Source organism: Lissotriton helveticus, chromosome 10, assembly GCF_964261635.1.
Source record: "Lissotriton helveticus chromosome 10, aLisHel1.1, whole genome shotgun sequence".
NCBI lineage: Eukaryota > Metazoa > Chordata > Amphibia > Caudata > Salamandridae > Lissotriton > Lissotriton helveticus.
Window position 1 is genome coordinate 1,051,817,827 of NC_136071.1, and position 14,915 is coordinate 1,051,832,741.

The window sequence follows — 14,915 nt, forward strand, 5'->3', positions numbered from 1 at the left end:
CTGGGTCAGCCGAAGGTGGATGGGGAGGGAGTTCCAAGTCTTGGCAGCCAGGTAAGAGAAGGATCTTCCTCCGGCGGTGGCTCTTCGGATGCGTGGTACGGCTGCGAGGGCGAGGCTGGTGGACCGTAGCTGGCGGGTGGGTGTGTAGAAGGTCAGGCGGTCGTTGAGGTACTTGGGGCCCAGGTCGTGGAGAGACTTGTGTGCGTGGGTGAGGAGCCGGAACGTGATCCTCTTGTCGACGGGGAGCCAGTGCAGGTTCCTCAGGTGGCTGGAGATGTGGCTGCGTCGGGGGACATCCAGGATGAGTCGGGCGGAGGCGTTCTGGATGCGCTGGAGTCTTTTCTGTAGCTTGGCTGTGGTTCCGGCATAGAGGGCGTTTCCGTAGTCCAGTCGGCTGGTGACGAGTGCCTGGGTGACAGTCTTCCTGGTCTCGGTCGGGATCCAGCGGAAGATCTTGCGAAGCATACGCAGGGTGTTGAAGCACGATGAGGAGATGGCGTTGACTTGTCTGGTCATCGAGAGGGAGCGGTCCAGGATGAAGCCCAGGTTGCGTGCGTGGGTGGTTGGCTTGGGGGCGGTGCCCAGGGCTGGGGGCCACCAGGAGTCGTCCCAGGCGGAGGGCGAAGATCCCAAGATGAGGACTTCCGTCTTGTCCAAGTTCAGTTTCAGGCGGCTGTCCTTCATCCACTCGGCGACGTCGGTGGTTACCGTGGTCCAGGTGCGAAGGGTGGCGGTGGGGGGCATTGGTTTGACGGTTGGGTGCGTGGGTGGGGCGCCGCAGCTGTTGTGGATGTCGGCGATCTTGCGGTGGAAAGAACGAGGCGAGGGGGTCGCAGAGGTCTTGTGACGGAGTGATGTCGTTGGTGCCGGTGCTGGGGTTGGAGAACTCCTTGACGATAGTGAAGAGCTCTTTGCTGTCGTGGGCGTTGTTGTCCAGTCGTTCCTTCAGGGATTTCTTCTTGGTGGTGCGGATGAGCTGGTGGTGCTTGCGGGTAGCGTGTTTGAGGGCGGTCATGTTGTCGGTGGTCCGGTCGAGGAGCCAGGCTTTCTCGAGGGTGCGGCAGGTCTTCTTGGAGTCCTTGAGGTCGTCGGTGAACCAGGATGCCTTCTTGCTTCTGGGTCTGCTGGGAGGGTTCTTTAGTGGCACGAGGTCATCGGCGCAGGCGGTCAGCCACTGTGTGAAGTTGCGGGCTGCTTCGTTGGGGTCCGTTGTGTTGGCGGGTGGGCTCTGGCTGAGGGAGGTGGTGAGCTGGTCTGCGTGATCTTGCTCCGATTCCTGTGAGGTACCTGTTGCGGGGGGTGGTGGGTCGTGGATCTTTTGAAGCTGAAGTGGACGCAGCTGTGGTCGGTCCAGTGGAGTCCGGTGGCGTGGCTGAAGGTGATGTACTTGCTGGAAGAGAAGACGGGATCAAGCGTGTGGCCGGCGTAGTGGGTGGGGACCAGTTGCTTGAGTCCGTGGTTGGCGAGGTTTTCCAGCAGGGCGGTGGTGTTGCGGTCCTTGTTGTTCTCCAGGTGGAAGTTGAGGTCCCCGAGGAGGATGTAGTCAGTGGAGGGGAGGGCGTGCGGGCTGATGAAGTCTGTGAGGTCTTTGCTGAATTGTGTCCGTGGTCCCGGGGGTCTGTAGAGGAGGGTGCCTCTGAGGGTCGTCTTAGGGTCGGTGTGCATCTGGAAGTGGAGATGTTCGGCTGCGGCGAAGGAGTCTTTGGCGTCGGTCGTGATGCAGATGGTGTTCCTGTGGACGATGGCGATGCCACCTCCGGTCTGGTTGATGCGGTCCCTCCTGATGATCTTGTACCCGTCCGGGATGGCGATGTCGGGTGCAGAGGAGGCGTTCATCCAGGTTTCCGTGAGGAAGGCGACGTCCGGTGATGTAGCGTTGAGGAGGTTCCAGAGTTCCACGGCGTGTCTGTGGACGGAGCGGGTGTTGATCAGGATGCACTTGAGGTGGTTGCTGCTGGTGTTTGTCTTGGCGGGTGCGGGGTAGGTTCGGAGGCAGGTGAACTTGCAGGTGCAGCAGGTGAAGGGTCCGTGGGTGCGTCTCGGGGTGGCTCGGCAGCAGGCGTGGGTCCGGCCGGCATTGAGTGCATTGAGAGTGGCGGCATCGTAGGTCAGTCGGGTCGTCTTGCCTCGGCGGGGATGGCCAGGGGACCTGGCGCTGGGCGCGGGCCAGGCGCGGACGGGCGCAAACGGGCTTACCTTTGGCGCACCTTCGGCGCTCAATCGGCGCTCCCGCTGCGCGGTCGCTCTGGGGGCGTCATAAGTGAGGAGCCGGGAGGGAGGAGCAGCTGGGTGGCGGGAGCGGGGCGGCGAATGGAATCACAGGGGGGCGGGGCCGCAGGGAGGCAGCGGCGGGAAATTCCAAGAAGCAGCGAACAGCGGGAAATTCCCAGGAGCAGCGGGAAATTCCCAGGAGCAGCGGGCAGTGAGCGAAGGAATCTGCAGGCAGGAGGCGGCAAAGGCAGGCAGGAGTGGCAGCAGTGAGTGGGGCGACCAAGCCCTGTGGAGGGCTGAGCGGTCACTCATGGGCTTCCCTTTTAACCTAACATATTTACCCTTGTTTTCCCTTTTCTGAAGCAAGCAAATAGTTCCTATGTTCTAGAAGCCGCCGTCATATCTTCCCTCCAGTCCTCCAATATGAATAATTATTCTGGAAATTCGAATATGTAAAGGATATGGTATGACTAGATTATCTCACTAACATCTGCTAATACAGGAAACCTATTAAGCGCAGTTTTCCTAAGTCCTATACTAATGCACATCCTAGTTGTCCAATTATATCCTCAGTGTGACTAATGCAGCTCCCCATTTATATAGACCGAGAACTGCTCACCTCCCTGTATACCATCATGCATTTAAGTTTTCAATAACCCTCTGTAAAACCGTATTACGATATAACAGGATAAAACCTACGCTAAAAACTGCTCATGGATACAGAACCTGCTAGCAATAAACATAATTATTTCAATGGGAAGCGCAAGCCCAACTCTAAGTGCTGCTACTGGTGTAAAACTTTCCTGATATTTAACCTAACAAGCTGCTGCACTCAAAAACTTACAAGATTCTACATCCATGGGAGCTCTGCCATCATAAACGCTTACCGGGATATTGCAGAGGCCGCCCCCGAAGGGGGCCTCGAGGGCCGGCGCCGTAATGGCTGCCTGAGCCCAAAAGGAACGGATCCGGTTTGCGCTGGTCAGCGTCGCCGGGAATCACCGCGTGGCGAAAAGGTCCAAGGCAGTTTCTCTCCCCCCCTCCCCCAGGAACAAAGGGAAGAAGAAAAGAGGGAGGGGATATAAAGCAACGCTCCCCCTGGGCAGCTACCCTTTTACATCAGGGTGCTGGGGGAGCGGCACCAACGGTTTTCGAGTGGCGAATGGAGCATCCCGGGGACTTGAGGAGACCAGCAGGGCTGGGAGCCCAGCAGTGGCCCAGAGCCCAGCAGACACGGAATCACGCCAGACAATTACCCTAACACAAGTGGGCGAATGGAGCATACCGGGGATGTGAGGAGCCCAGCAGTGCCGTGGACTAAAGAATCACCCCAGACGATGACCTGTGTCCCTCTAAACGGTATGGGTGCATCACCAAATGTAATGCAGTGCGCAACGAAATTCGTTTTATTTATTTAAATGTTTACTTACCTGTAAAACTCCGTAATCCATACATTACTACCCCCCACCCTGCCCCTCCCCCTGCCCACGTCACCGCCCTACAGAAACACCTACTGCCGACCGCTACTGCTTAAGTCATAGCAGTTTGTTTATGCTGCACACTAATCTATGCCTACTACACTCCTTCACATTCTGCTTCTTCCCGGGCAACGATTTAAATAGACTAAGCTGACTTTGCACACGAGATAAGCGAGATAGCTTTGAAAGTTGAGGTTGTGTGTTCGTGCCCGACGGGATAATAACAACAAAAAAAAAATTATATATAGTTGGTATTTCAATATACAGGTTGCAAAAGGAAAGTGCACAGGCTATTTAAAAAAACAAGAAGAAAAAAAAGTGCAAACTGTTGTTGCCATTCCTGGGCCCTCACAACAGACTAAAGTTTAATTATAACGACGTGGCATTAGGATTGACCTTCACTCGGCTGACCCACATTTATTGACAGTCTTTTCATAATGCAGATTAAATATTTACTTGCAACTAATGATAAAGAGAGATTTGGTGGCTCAGTGGACTAATGCATCCATTGCAGGGGCCTGTGTTTGACCTCATGGTCACAGGATCAAATCCCAGCGAGTCCACTCAGCCTTTCATCCATCCGAGGTCAATAAAATGAGTACCATTGAATTGGGTAACAATAAACATCTGTTATTCAGCGCCAAGATACCCCGGTTGGGGTTAACGTGCGCTTTACAAATACACGTTACTGTGTGTGGAAAGGAAGCCTTTGTCATCATGGGATCAATGACTATGATAATGGCATTTCTAGGCCCTACGGGCTTCCATGCAAGTTATCTTTCGAACAACAAAAATTAGATTATCAGTTTATATATGAACTTAAATGTATATCTTTAAGTTTACATCTAGCCTTAAATACACCCTGAAGGCGGGGCAGCTCACAGTCATTGAGTGTGCGTGTGTGCAAGTTACATAGAAAGCGTGCTTAGGCATGATCGGATCGAGTGTTCCTGCAAAGGGGGCTCGGTTTTTGATGCCATGCAGCTAGTCGACCGGAGAGGGAATTGATGATCAGGGCGCACATCGGTAATGTGCGGGTCTGTGCCTGGCAAAAAGACAGATCAGCCCACAATGCCTTGCTCGTGGTAGGCCCGGTAATGCTCTTAGGTTAGGTTTCGCTGCTTGGTGCGAGCACCATGGGAGGACTGTTCTGAGCTTACTGGCTTCTGTCCTGAACCCCACTGGCGCGGACGAATGGCTGTTAGTTTTGTTACGCGCATGGGAAAGAGCAGCAGCCACACGCGATTGCGCCAGTTGGGCTGCAATTCGTTTGTCTATTAGCGTGATAGTGGGGGAGCCTTCCCCCAGATGCTTTGGGGAAATGACTATTCCGAACCTCCAAGTTATATAAAAAAAAAAAAATTTTTTTAATGATGATAATTGTTGTAAGCCGGAAAGGAGCAGCTAAAATGTGGCCTTTCACACTAACAACAGGAATAACTATTTGCCAATACTCTGCTCTCACCTGCAGTATTATTCGGTAAATCGATCCGATCCAGTTTCCCTTATTCCCAAATTTTCAATTTTAACTCACTTATATCTTGCTTGTATACCTGAAAATTAGAATTCACAATTACGCTTCCACTTATCATTACGTTGGCCACTACATTTGTTCCTGACATTTCCAAACTCAAACTCGTACCTTAGTAAGTAACTTCGCTCCATATCTCTTCCATTCTTTTCTCCGCCCTTAGTCGGTGAGGTGAGAGCAGAGTATTGGCAAATAGTTATTCCTGTTGTTAGTGTGAAAGGCTTGTAGAATACAAAAATGAATGGATAAATAAATGCATGAGGTTTAAGATGTGGATACCAATTATTTTATTGGAATTACGAACATTGAAAAGAGGCTTTTCTCCAACCGATGGACTATAGCGATAAGAAATAGAGAGAGCGACCTCCCTAAAGTTTATAGAGGTAGGAAATTTCGTTTTTGGAAAGTGCAGTAATCATTTGTGTTGCGTAGTTGATCAGTCTTCCTTCATGCCGAGACTTAAGATTAAGGAAAATGTTTCTCCCCTCAGGCAGGAGATTGTTTGTATGAAGACAAGGTAAAATATTGTCAGAGTTAATATCAAAAAAACTTTTGGGGCTATAGCAGACTTTTGTAATCAATGTCACAGGAGGATGTTCACCTTCAATTATGCATGAATATGTATAGGTCCTTTTAAGACACCACTGTGATAAGTATTGGGACTATGTTTTTCACATGATGGATGCAGTCTCAAATATATTTTCAAAAATATGTTTTAAATAATACTGTCAAAACAAAGCATTTGTAAATAAGAGTGATGTGCATGTATTTACTAAATAATGGGTTTCGAATGGCACAGGTTTTCTCTAAGGGCCTAATGGGGCTCTATTTTGCTTATATTTGCAACTGTAATATTTGTATATATTGCTAAGATAGAAACCTTTTGTGTTATTTCCAGCCCTGATGAAGCCGATAGGTGTTTAATGACCTCGGCGAAACGCGTTGGTTTGGGATTGGAATTGGAATTAAAGAAGAGAATCTTCAAAAGTCCTTGGATCGTTTAATTATTTGGCTAATTGGAGCTATTATTGTGGGAGTGCTTCAATCTGTGTGACTTTATAGGTGTGCCTAATCAATTTGATAACGCAGGGAGGAGTAGGGAGTTTTCCTCCCCTGAATATTGTAAGCACCCAAGTAACAGAAATTGTAGAGAACTAATATAAGTGTGTATTGCCTCTTGAGCGCCGTTGTAAACTCCTAGAGCACCCAGGATCATAATTTACCTTCATTGGAGGGCAGCTAAGAGGGCACTGGTACTTACTGACAAGATGAGTGACAACAATGAAAGAGAAAAGATAGCAGTAGAACTATTTGAGAACCTGTGTAAAGGTAGCACAGTTACCCAAGCAATTAGAAGTGTGACACAGCAAAAAGAAGAAGGGTTGCGTGCAAAATTCATTAAACTAGAGAGACTTAAGCAAGCGGAGATGTCCAAATGGTGGGACGGGGCCACCTTAAAGCAGTATGTAAAACTTAATAGAATACCAAGGGGCCTACGTTCCCAAATTATGCCCACCTTCGATGACCTCGATGAGGATTTATTGGGGGTGTGGGAAAAGGAGCTCACGTCGAGCTCAATGAAGCTAATGGGTATCTTGATTGAGAACTCTGACAGAAAAGTGGCGAAGTTTCAAAGTGAGATTGCCCAATTAGAAGCAGAGATTGTAGACCTCAACCTTCCTGACCCAACTGCAAAAAACTATGAGATATTGAAAGGTATTCTAAATAATTATCAAAATGATATCAAACAAAGGAAAGCGCGCAAGCTAAAGCGCGATGAGGTAGACTACACTAACGGAAGAATTTTTACATTCTCTAAGAAATATGATTATATAATGCAAGGGGATAAAAATAAGCAGCAGCAGCAATCTGTTTCTTTGAGTTCGAGTAGTACTTCCTTAAGCAGCATCCCTACAAGTAGTAGTGAGAATGAAGGGGCTTCTGGTTCATCGGTTAGGCAAGCGCACCCTTTAGGGAATTCATCATTCTCTCTGGAAGTAAGCCGAATGAAAAGAGGGAACCACGAACAAGCAAGGCGTCCTGTGCCCAAAAAACAAGAAGAGGAGGGAAAGCAGGCAGACGTAGGAGGACGGGCAGGAATGAAGTTGAGATCTTGGGACAAAAAACCGTAGTAACAGAAATGAATAATGAAGTTCAGGTGGTGAATTTGTCAAGTATTTTCCTTACTGATCACATGACTAGTCTACTCACTAAAGGTTTAAGTTTTTGCCCATCAGCAAAGGGTGATATTTGTGACGTTAAAATTGATTTATTCAAATATATCAGAAAGCTGAAATTGAAAAAGCATTTTGCCTTGAACCCTAAAAGTAATAAAAAAGTGAGTTTGCAAAGAACTGGTATTATGTCTGATTGCTGTACAATTGGTAATATTCAAGATACCGTTTCTCTCCTATCAATCACAGAATTAGAGGAGGATCCTGTAACAATGGCAAATCTGTTGGAAGATTTAGAGATCAGGCCTGATTTATCGATATCAAGTGGCATTAAGAGCAAATCCAAATGGTCACCAAATATAGCGAGTGGCAGTAGCGTAGAGATATTTCACAAGCTAGTGATCTCTGATTTGGACAAACAGGCGCAAAAGGCTTTCCCAGGAGGCTATTTGAACGATAATCTAACACGGCATGAAAAAGAAGCTTTGGATACTTTAAGGAATAATTCAGAACTGATTATTAGAAAAGCTGATAAGGGAGGGAATATAGTGTTAATGAACAGGGAAGACTATGAGCATGAAATATATTCCCAACTAAGTAACAGAACTTGCTATGAAAAATTAGTTCATAATCCAATATTCTCCCTCAGCGACAGGATTAATATTCTTTTGAAACATTGGCATGACACGGGTTTACTGGACGATGATGAATATTTCTTTTTAAGAGTGAATCGTCCGAGATACCCGTGTCTATACACTTTACCAAAAATTCATAAAGGCCTGCCATTTCCACCAGGGAGGCCGATAGTATCGGGCATAGGAGGGCCAACGGAACGACTCTCACAATTTGTGGATGTCTTTCTTCAACCGATCATGACCAATCTACCATCTTTCATAAAAGATACACGACACATTTTGAATACCCTGGGTGATATCAAGTGGGAACCAGGGATGATACTGGTAACCCTGGATGTGATCTCACTGTATACCAGTATTAAAAATGAATTAGGATTAAAGGCGTTGGAATACTTTTTTTCACAGAAACCAGCCAGTCATTGGCAACACACACAAATGACTTTGGCTATGACAGAACTAATTTTGGATAACAATTATTTTTTGTTAAAAAATGAGTGGTACAAGCAGAAACAGGGTGTGGCCATGGGCTCCCAGTTTTCTCCAGCGTATGCTAATATTTTTATGGGGTGGCTGGAAGAAAAGGTTGTCTGGGGTCCAGGAGCAAGTAAATGGACTGGATCCATTTTATTTTGGGGAAGGTTTATTGATGACTGTATTATGATATGGACTGGGTCAAAGCAGTCTCTGAATGAATTTTATGATTATCTCAACAACAATGATATGAGTATCAGATTTACCACCAATGACAGTACAACTAATATTGTGTTTCTAGATGTGGAGCTGTACATAAAGGAGGACTCCATAGAAAATAGATTGTATCGTAAGCTGACTTTGTGCAATACAATTTTACATGCGAGGAGTGCCCATCCGCATAATCAGATTAAAGCAATTCCATTTGGTGAAATGCTAAGAGCAAGGCGGAACTGTAGTGAGGCGCCACAATTTAAAGACTGCATATATGACATGGAAAAGAGATTAATTGGAAGGGGTTACGGTAAAAGGAATATCTACCTAGCAAAGCAGAGGGTAATGAATGTAGAAAGAAACATGACTTTGAAACCTAAATCGAAGGATAAAAAAGAGGAGCAAGTAGTTAGATTAATCACAAACTACACTCCCATGAGCAAGCTATTGCAACAGAGTATGACCAAACACTGGAATGTATTAAGAATGGACAAAATGCTATGTAAACATGTAGGAGGAAGACCTCAGATAACCTACAGAAGGGGCCAGACTTTGGGCACCCTACTGAGTCCAAGCTATCCGATGGCTGAGCGTACAGAAACCTGGTTGGACAGATATTCGAAGGGGTTTTACCAGTGTGGTCACTGTGGAATGTGTAGATATGCTAAGGATAAGACTAAACAATTCCAGGTATCGAATGGGAAAAGATATGAAATAAAAATGAACATAACATGCAGCACGAAATATGTGATCTACATAATTGAATGTAAATGTCTAAAGATTTATGTAGGCAGCACTATTCGCATGTTAAAAGACAGAATGGGTGAGCATTTGAGAGCTGTCAAAAATAATGATTTGCGATACCCAATAGCGGAACATATACACACATGTGTAAAGCAGGAACAGAGTAAGAGTTTTACATTTTATGGAATAGATCATGTGTAGATAGATTCACGAGGGGGAAACAGAGAACTGAAATTAAGGCGGCAGGAGGCAAGATGGATCATACGCTTGCGAGCTGTGGAGGACGGACTAAACTATGACCGGGAGTTGGAATTTTTCCTGGGAGATTAAGAATAAAAGACAATGTGGTACTTGTAATTGTAATAGGGATATTTTGTACATGTTGGAAATCTGTCATTTTATGATCAAAAGCTTTAGTCTAACTCCACTTTAAGATGGCAGCCGGGGTAGAGTAAATGGTGAGTCCGTTTTTGGGGCTAACCAAGAAATATCATGAAACACGCTATCCGGCAAAATCCCCACTCAAAGATGGCAACCGGGGGAGTGATAGCGGCAAGTCCGCTTTCTATGTTTAACTCGGAAACATAACGGAATCAGGAAGTAGTGAAGGTGTTGCCTGTACTCGGGACGCCAAGACAACGTGGAGGGTAAGCATCCAAAATAGAGGGATACAATGTCCAGATAAGGCGGTTTTGAGCATTCGAAATAGTAATGGCAAGTTATGCTGCTATCTGTCTAACAGGGAGAGATGCAGGACTAAGGGCGGACAAAAGAATGGAAGCGATATGGAGCGAAGTTACTGACTAAGGTACGAGTTTGAGTTTGGAAATGTCAGGAACAAATGTAGTGGCCAACGTAATGATAAGTGGAAGCGTAATTGTGAATTCTAATTTTCAGGTATACAAGCAAGATATAAGTGAGTTAAAATTGAAAAATTGGGAATAAGGGATACTGGATCGGATCGATTTACCGAATAATACTGCAGGTGAGAGCAGAGTATTGGCAAATAGTTATTCCTGTTGTTAGTGTGAAAGGCTTGTAGAATACAAAAATGAATGGATAAATAAATGCATGAGGTTTGAGATGTGGATACCAATTATTTTATAGGAATTACGAACATTGAAAAGAGGCTTTTCTCCAACCGATGGACTATAGCGATAAGAAATAGAGAGAGCGACCTCCCTAAAGTTTATAGAGGTAGGAATATTCGTTTTTGGAAAGTGCAGTAATCATTTGTGTTGCGTAGTTGATCAGTCTTCCTTCATGCCAAGACTTAAGAGTAAGGAAAATGTTTCTCCCCTCAGGCAGGAGATTGTTTGTATGAAGACAAGGTAAAATATTGTCAGAGTTAATATCAAAAAAACTTTTGGGGCTATAAGCAGACTTTTGTAATCAATGTCACAGGAGGATGTTCACCTTCAATTATGCATGAATATGTATAGGTCCTTTTAAGACACCACTGTGATACGTATTGGGACTATGTTTTTCACATGATGGATGCAGTCTCAAATATATTTTCAAAAATATGTTTTAAATAATACTGTCAAAACAAAGCATTTGTAAATAAGAGTGATGTGCATGTATTCACTAAATAATGGGTTTCGAATGGCACAGGTTTTCTCTATGGGCCTAATGGGGCTCTATTTTGCTTATATTTGCAACTGTAATATTTGTATATATTGCTAAGCTAGAAACCTTTTGTGTTATTTCCAGCCCTGATGAAGCCGATAGGTGTTTAATGACATCGGCGAAACGCGTTGGATTGGGATTGGAATTGGAATTAAAGAAGAGAATCTTCAAAAGTCCTTGGATCGTTTAATTATTTGGCTAATTGGAGCTATTATTGTGGGAGTGCTTCAATCTGTATGACTTTATAGGTGTGCCTTATCAATTTGATTACGCAGGGAGGAGTAGGGTGTTTTCCTCCCCTGAATATTGTAAGCACCCAAGTAACAGAAATTGTAGAGAACTAATATAAGTGTGTATTGCCTCTTGAGCACCGTTGTAAACTCCTAGAGCACCCAGGATCGAAAGTTATGTTTATCACAGATCTGACTATCTCCCAATTTTGTTTGATTTCATGTGTGACCCACGGTGAGAGAATACAGTGCCATAAGACTGTAGCGTCCCACCACATGAGAGCAAGGGCGGAGCAGAGCACACCATGGTGTTTGTGGGAAGACTGCCGTCAGACCTTACCAGACGTCAGCCTTCCGGAGACCCAGCTAGAGGTGGGTTTCTTAGCGCTCGAGTGGAACAACAGCAGGGGCAGGCCCACAGAAGGAGCAACGGAGGCACAAAGAGACGACACAGTGTAGGAGGTGCCGCAGGAAGACGGAAGCCTCCCTGGCGGCGTGGCGGAAACAAAGGTCTATTGGTTTGGTTATGAAACACACCGACAGGGTGGTGTGTAGAAGGAGGACCACTCACTCTCGGATGCCTCACGGCTGGGTGAGTACGCCAGATGAAAAATCAGGGTAGAAAACGGAGACGGCACTCGCAGCCCAGACCCCGACAGGCGGCAGGCGCAGGAGAGACTAACTTGGTAGCGATTTGGGCCTGGCTCCCGTAAAAGGCTACACCCCCACACGCAAAGGGGCGTGGAAAACAACAAAGAACAATCTACAAGCTGTCCGGGTGATTTAAGACCCTAGGATATGCAAATGAGCAAAAGACAAACCAGTGATTTATGGCCAGCCGCTGATTTATGGTTGAGGATTTATGATGCCCATGCAGAATGATTTATGACAACAGAACAATGACAGATTTGTGACAGAATGATTTATGACCTCCCGATGATTTATGACCATGCTTTATGGCAATGATTGATGATGACAACAAAACAATGACAGAATGAATTATGACACCTGATGATTTATGACCCATGATTTATGATGTCCAAATGACACCGACTGATAACAAATTGTGATAATGTGTGATATTGATTTATGACCCCGGCCCGAGAATGTGTCCACGGGAGTTGTACAAAGAGGACGTATGTAATGAGTAATAAACTGCGGCCAACAACCACCACAAAAACAATGACTGTTGGCTGTGTGTAGTAATACAGATACAAAGGTATGGTAGGGTTCCTGGAATGGGCACAGTGAAGCTGTTATTGCAGAGGCCGTCCCCGAAGGGGGCCTCGAGGGCCGGTGCCGTAATGGCCGCCTGAGCCCAAAAGGAACAGATCCGGTTTGCGCTGGTCAGCGCCGCCGGGAATCACAGCATGGCGAAAAGGCCCAAGGCAGTTTCTCTCCTCCCCTCCCCCAGGAACAAAGGGAAGAGGAAAAGGGGGAGGGGATATAAAGCAATGCTCCCCCTGGGCAGCTACCCTTTTACATCAGGGTGCTGGGGGAGCGGCACCAACTGTTTTAGAGTCCCACCCACCCACACCTACAACAGCAGAGTCGCAGTGCTGGCACGGACGTAAAGAACTAAGGGTGTAATGATTAGTGATGGAGACGCACCGGGAGGAAGGCCATGCACTTTGGGATGCCTCACAGCTGAGGGAAGTAGGTTAACAAAAGGGGTAGCAAACGGAGACGGCACTCGCTGCCCAGCCCCGCCGGTCGGCAGGGCACAAAATAGTCCAACATGGTAGCGAGCTGAGGCCTGACTCCGGGAAGTGCCTACCCCCATGCGGAGCGCGAGGGGAGCACTAATCCAACCCAACCCAACAGGAAGGAAGACGGAAACAAAAGGTCTATTGGTTTGGTTATGAAACACACCCACAGGGTGGTGTGTAGAAGGAGGGCCACTCACTCACAGATGCCTCACGGCTGGGTGAGTACGCTTTGGGAGTGAGAAAATGTTTGAACTCTCGGCTGTTAAATGGTGGACCGTAGTCAGACTTAAGAATGGAGGGGACACCCCATATTTCAAAAATGTAATTTTATGTCCCAATTTCTTTGTCATATGTGGCTGATGACAAGTCTTCCACAAGGGGAAATCGTGAGTACTCATCAACAACTACCATTAGATGATGTCCATTGTTAAGTGGTCCAAAGAAATCCACTGCAATCCTCTCCTACACTTGGTTCGGGAGATCAAGCATTGTTTTGCGAGCCAAGCAGCTGCACAAATGACAGGCCTTTTATTTTCTTACAGCTCTTTTGTCAAGGGGAGGAAACCACATACGGTCTCGAAGAGCTCTCTTGTTGGTGACAATGCAACATTGTCCCTCAAGTTTGATTACTTGTTGTCGCTGTCACTCTATAATGACAATTCTAGAACCAGGATATATAAGGCCTACTAGAGCGACAGAGTCCCTCGCTCACATTTTTAAACTTTTGGTATTCAATGTCATCTGTAAGAGGTTGTGTGTGTTTCTTCCAGGACAGCTGAATAATAATGTATTTAAGAGCACACAGAGCAAGAATTTGTTCAACTTAAAGAGCTACAGCTATTCTTGACTTGACTATGAATTTAACATAGGCCTCGCCTGCTTTAGACATGGTACGGTGACACTGTACTGGCACTCATGATAAGTAGTCAGCAGGAGTTTTATCTTTCTTTGGCCTGTTCACAATAATGTAATCATACTCTTGCAATCGCAATCCCCAACGCTCGATGAAAGGTGGCATCTTGGCTTTCGGATTCCCAAAACTGAGTAAGCATGCACTTGATGAAGTACCTTTGAGAACATGAATCAGTGCTTGTTTCTTCGTCTTCTTGTGTCGCAAAGTTGCTATAAATGATCCTGACTTTACAACGGTGTGGAGGCAGCCCATATTTATATATTTGTCTTCAAAGGGCTGAGACAGGACACCAATGACAGTTCATTGTGCTCCTCTGCCAGCATTAATTTTATTGATGCACCATTATCCATGAGAAAAGGTATTGAACAACCATTTACCTTTAATTTCATCCTGGGATAATGCCGAAAGGAACATGGTTGCTTCTTGTGGCGATCTCTCTTGGATTTGTATGCCTCTCTGCATGAAGTCAAACCCACGTGCTCTCGACGTTCACCAGTCTACACTCATTGCAAAGCAATCTTCTTCACTGTCGCTTGACAGTGACGTTGAAGAACTTTGGACGATGGATTTGAAGAATATCTGCTTCGTTTAGTTTCCACTTGCCGCAATTGGTGTCGCAGCTTGGTCTTGTGGGCATGGCTAGAAGATTTCTGAAACTTTCGGGCATCCATTTTCTCTTCTCGACGTGACGGAGTCATTTTTTTTCTTTTTGCTTTTCAAACTGTTATAAAATGTTTTTCTTTCCCACAACCCTTGCATGTTTGCCCAATGGTAGGACATTTGTCTTTGTCTGGAAAGGAGAATGTGCATAAGAAACATAATTTCTTTTTCCTCTGAGACATCACTTTATGGCCCTAGACCTTGTGTCTGCTCATATTTGATGTTTAATTCTGATTCAGTCTGGGTGACTCCAGCTTCCATATCAGTAGCTTGTCGCCATTTGGAGCTACCTCCCCAGACTGGTAGCATGCAAATGA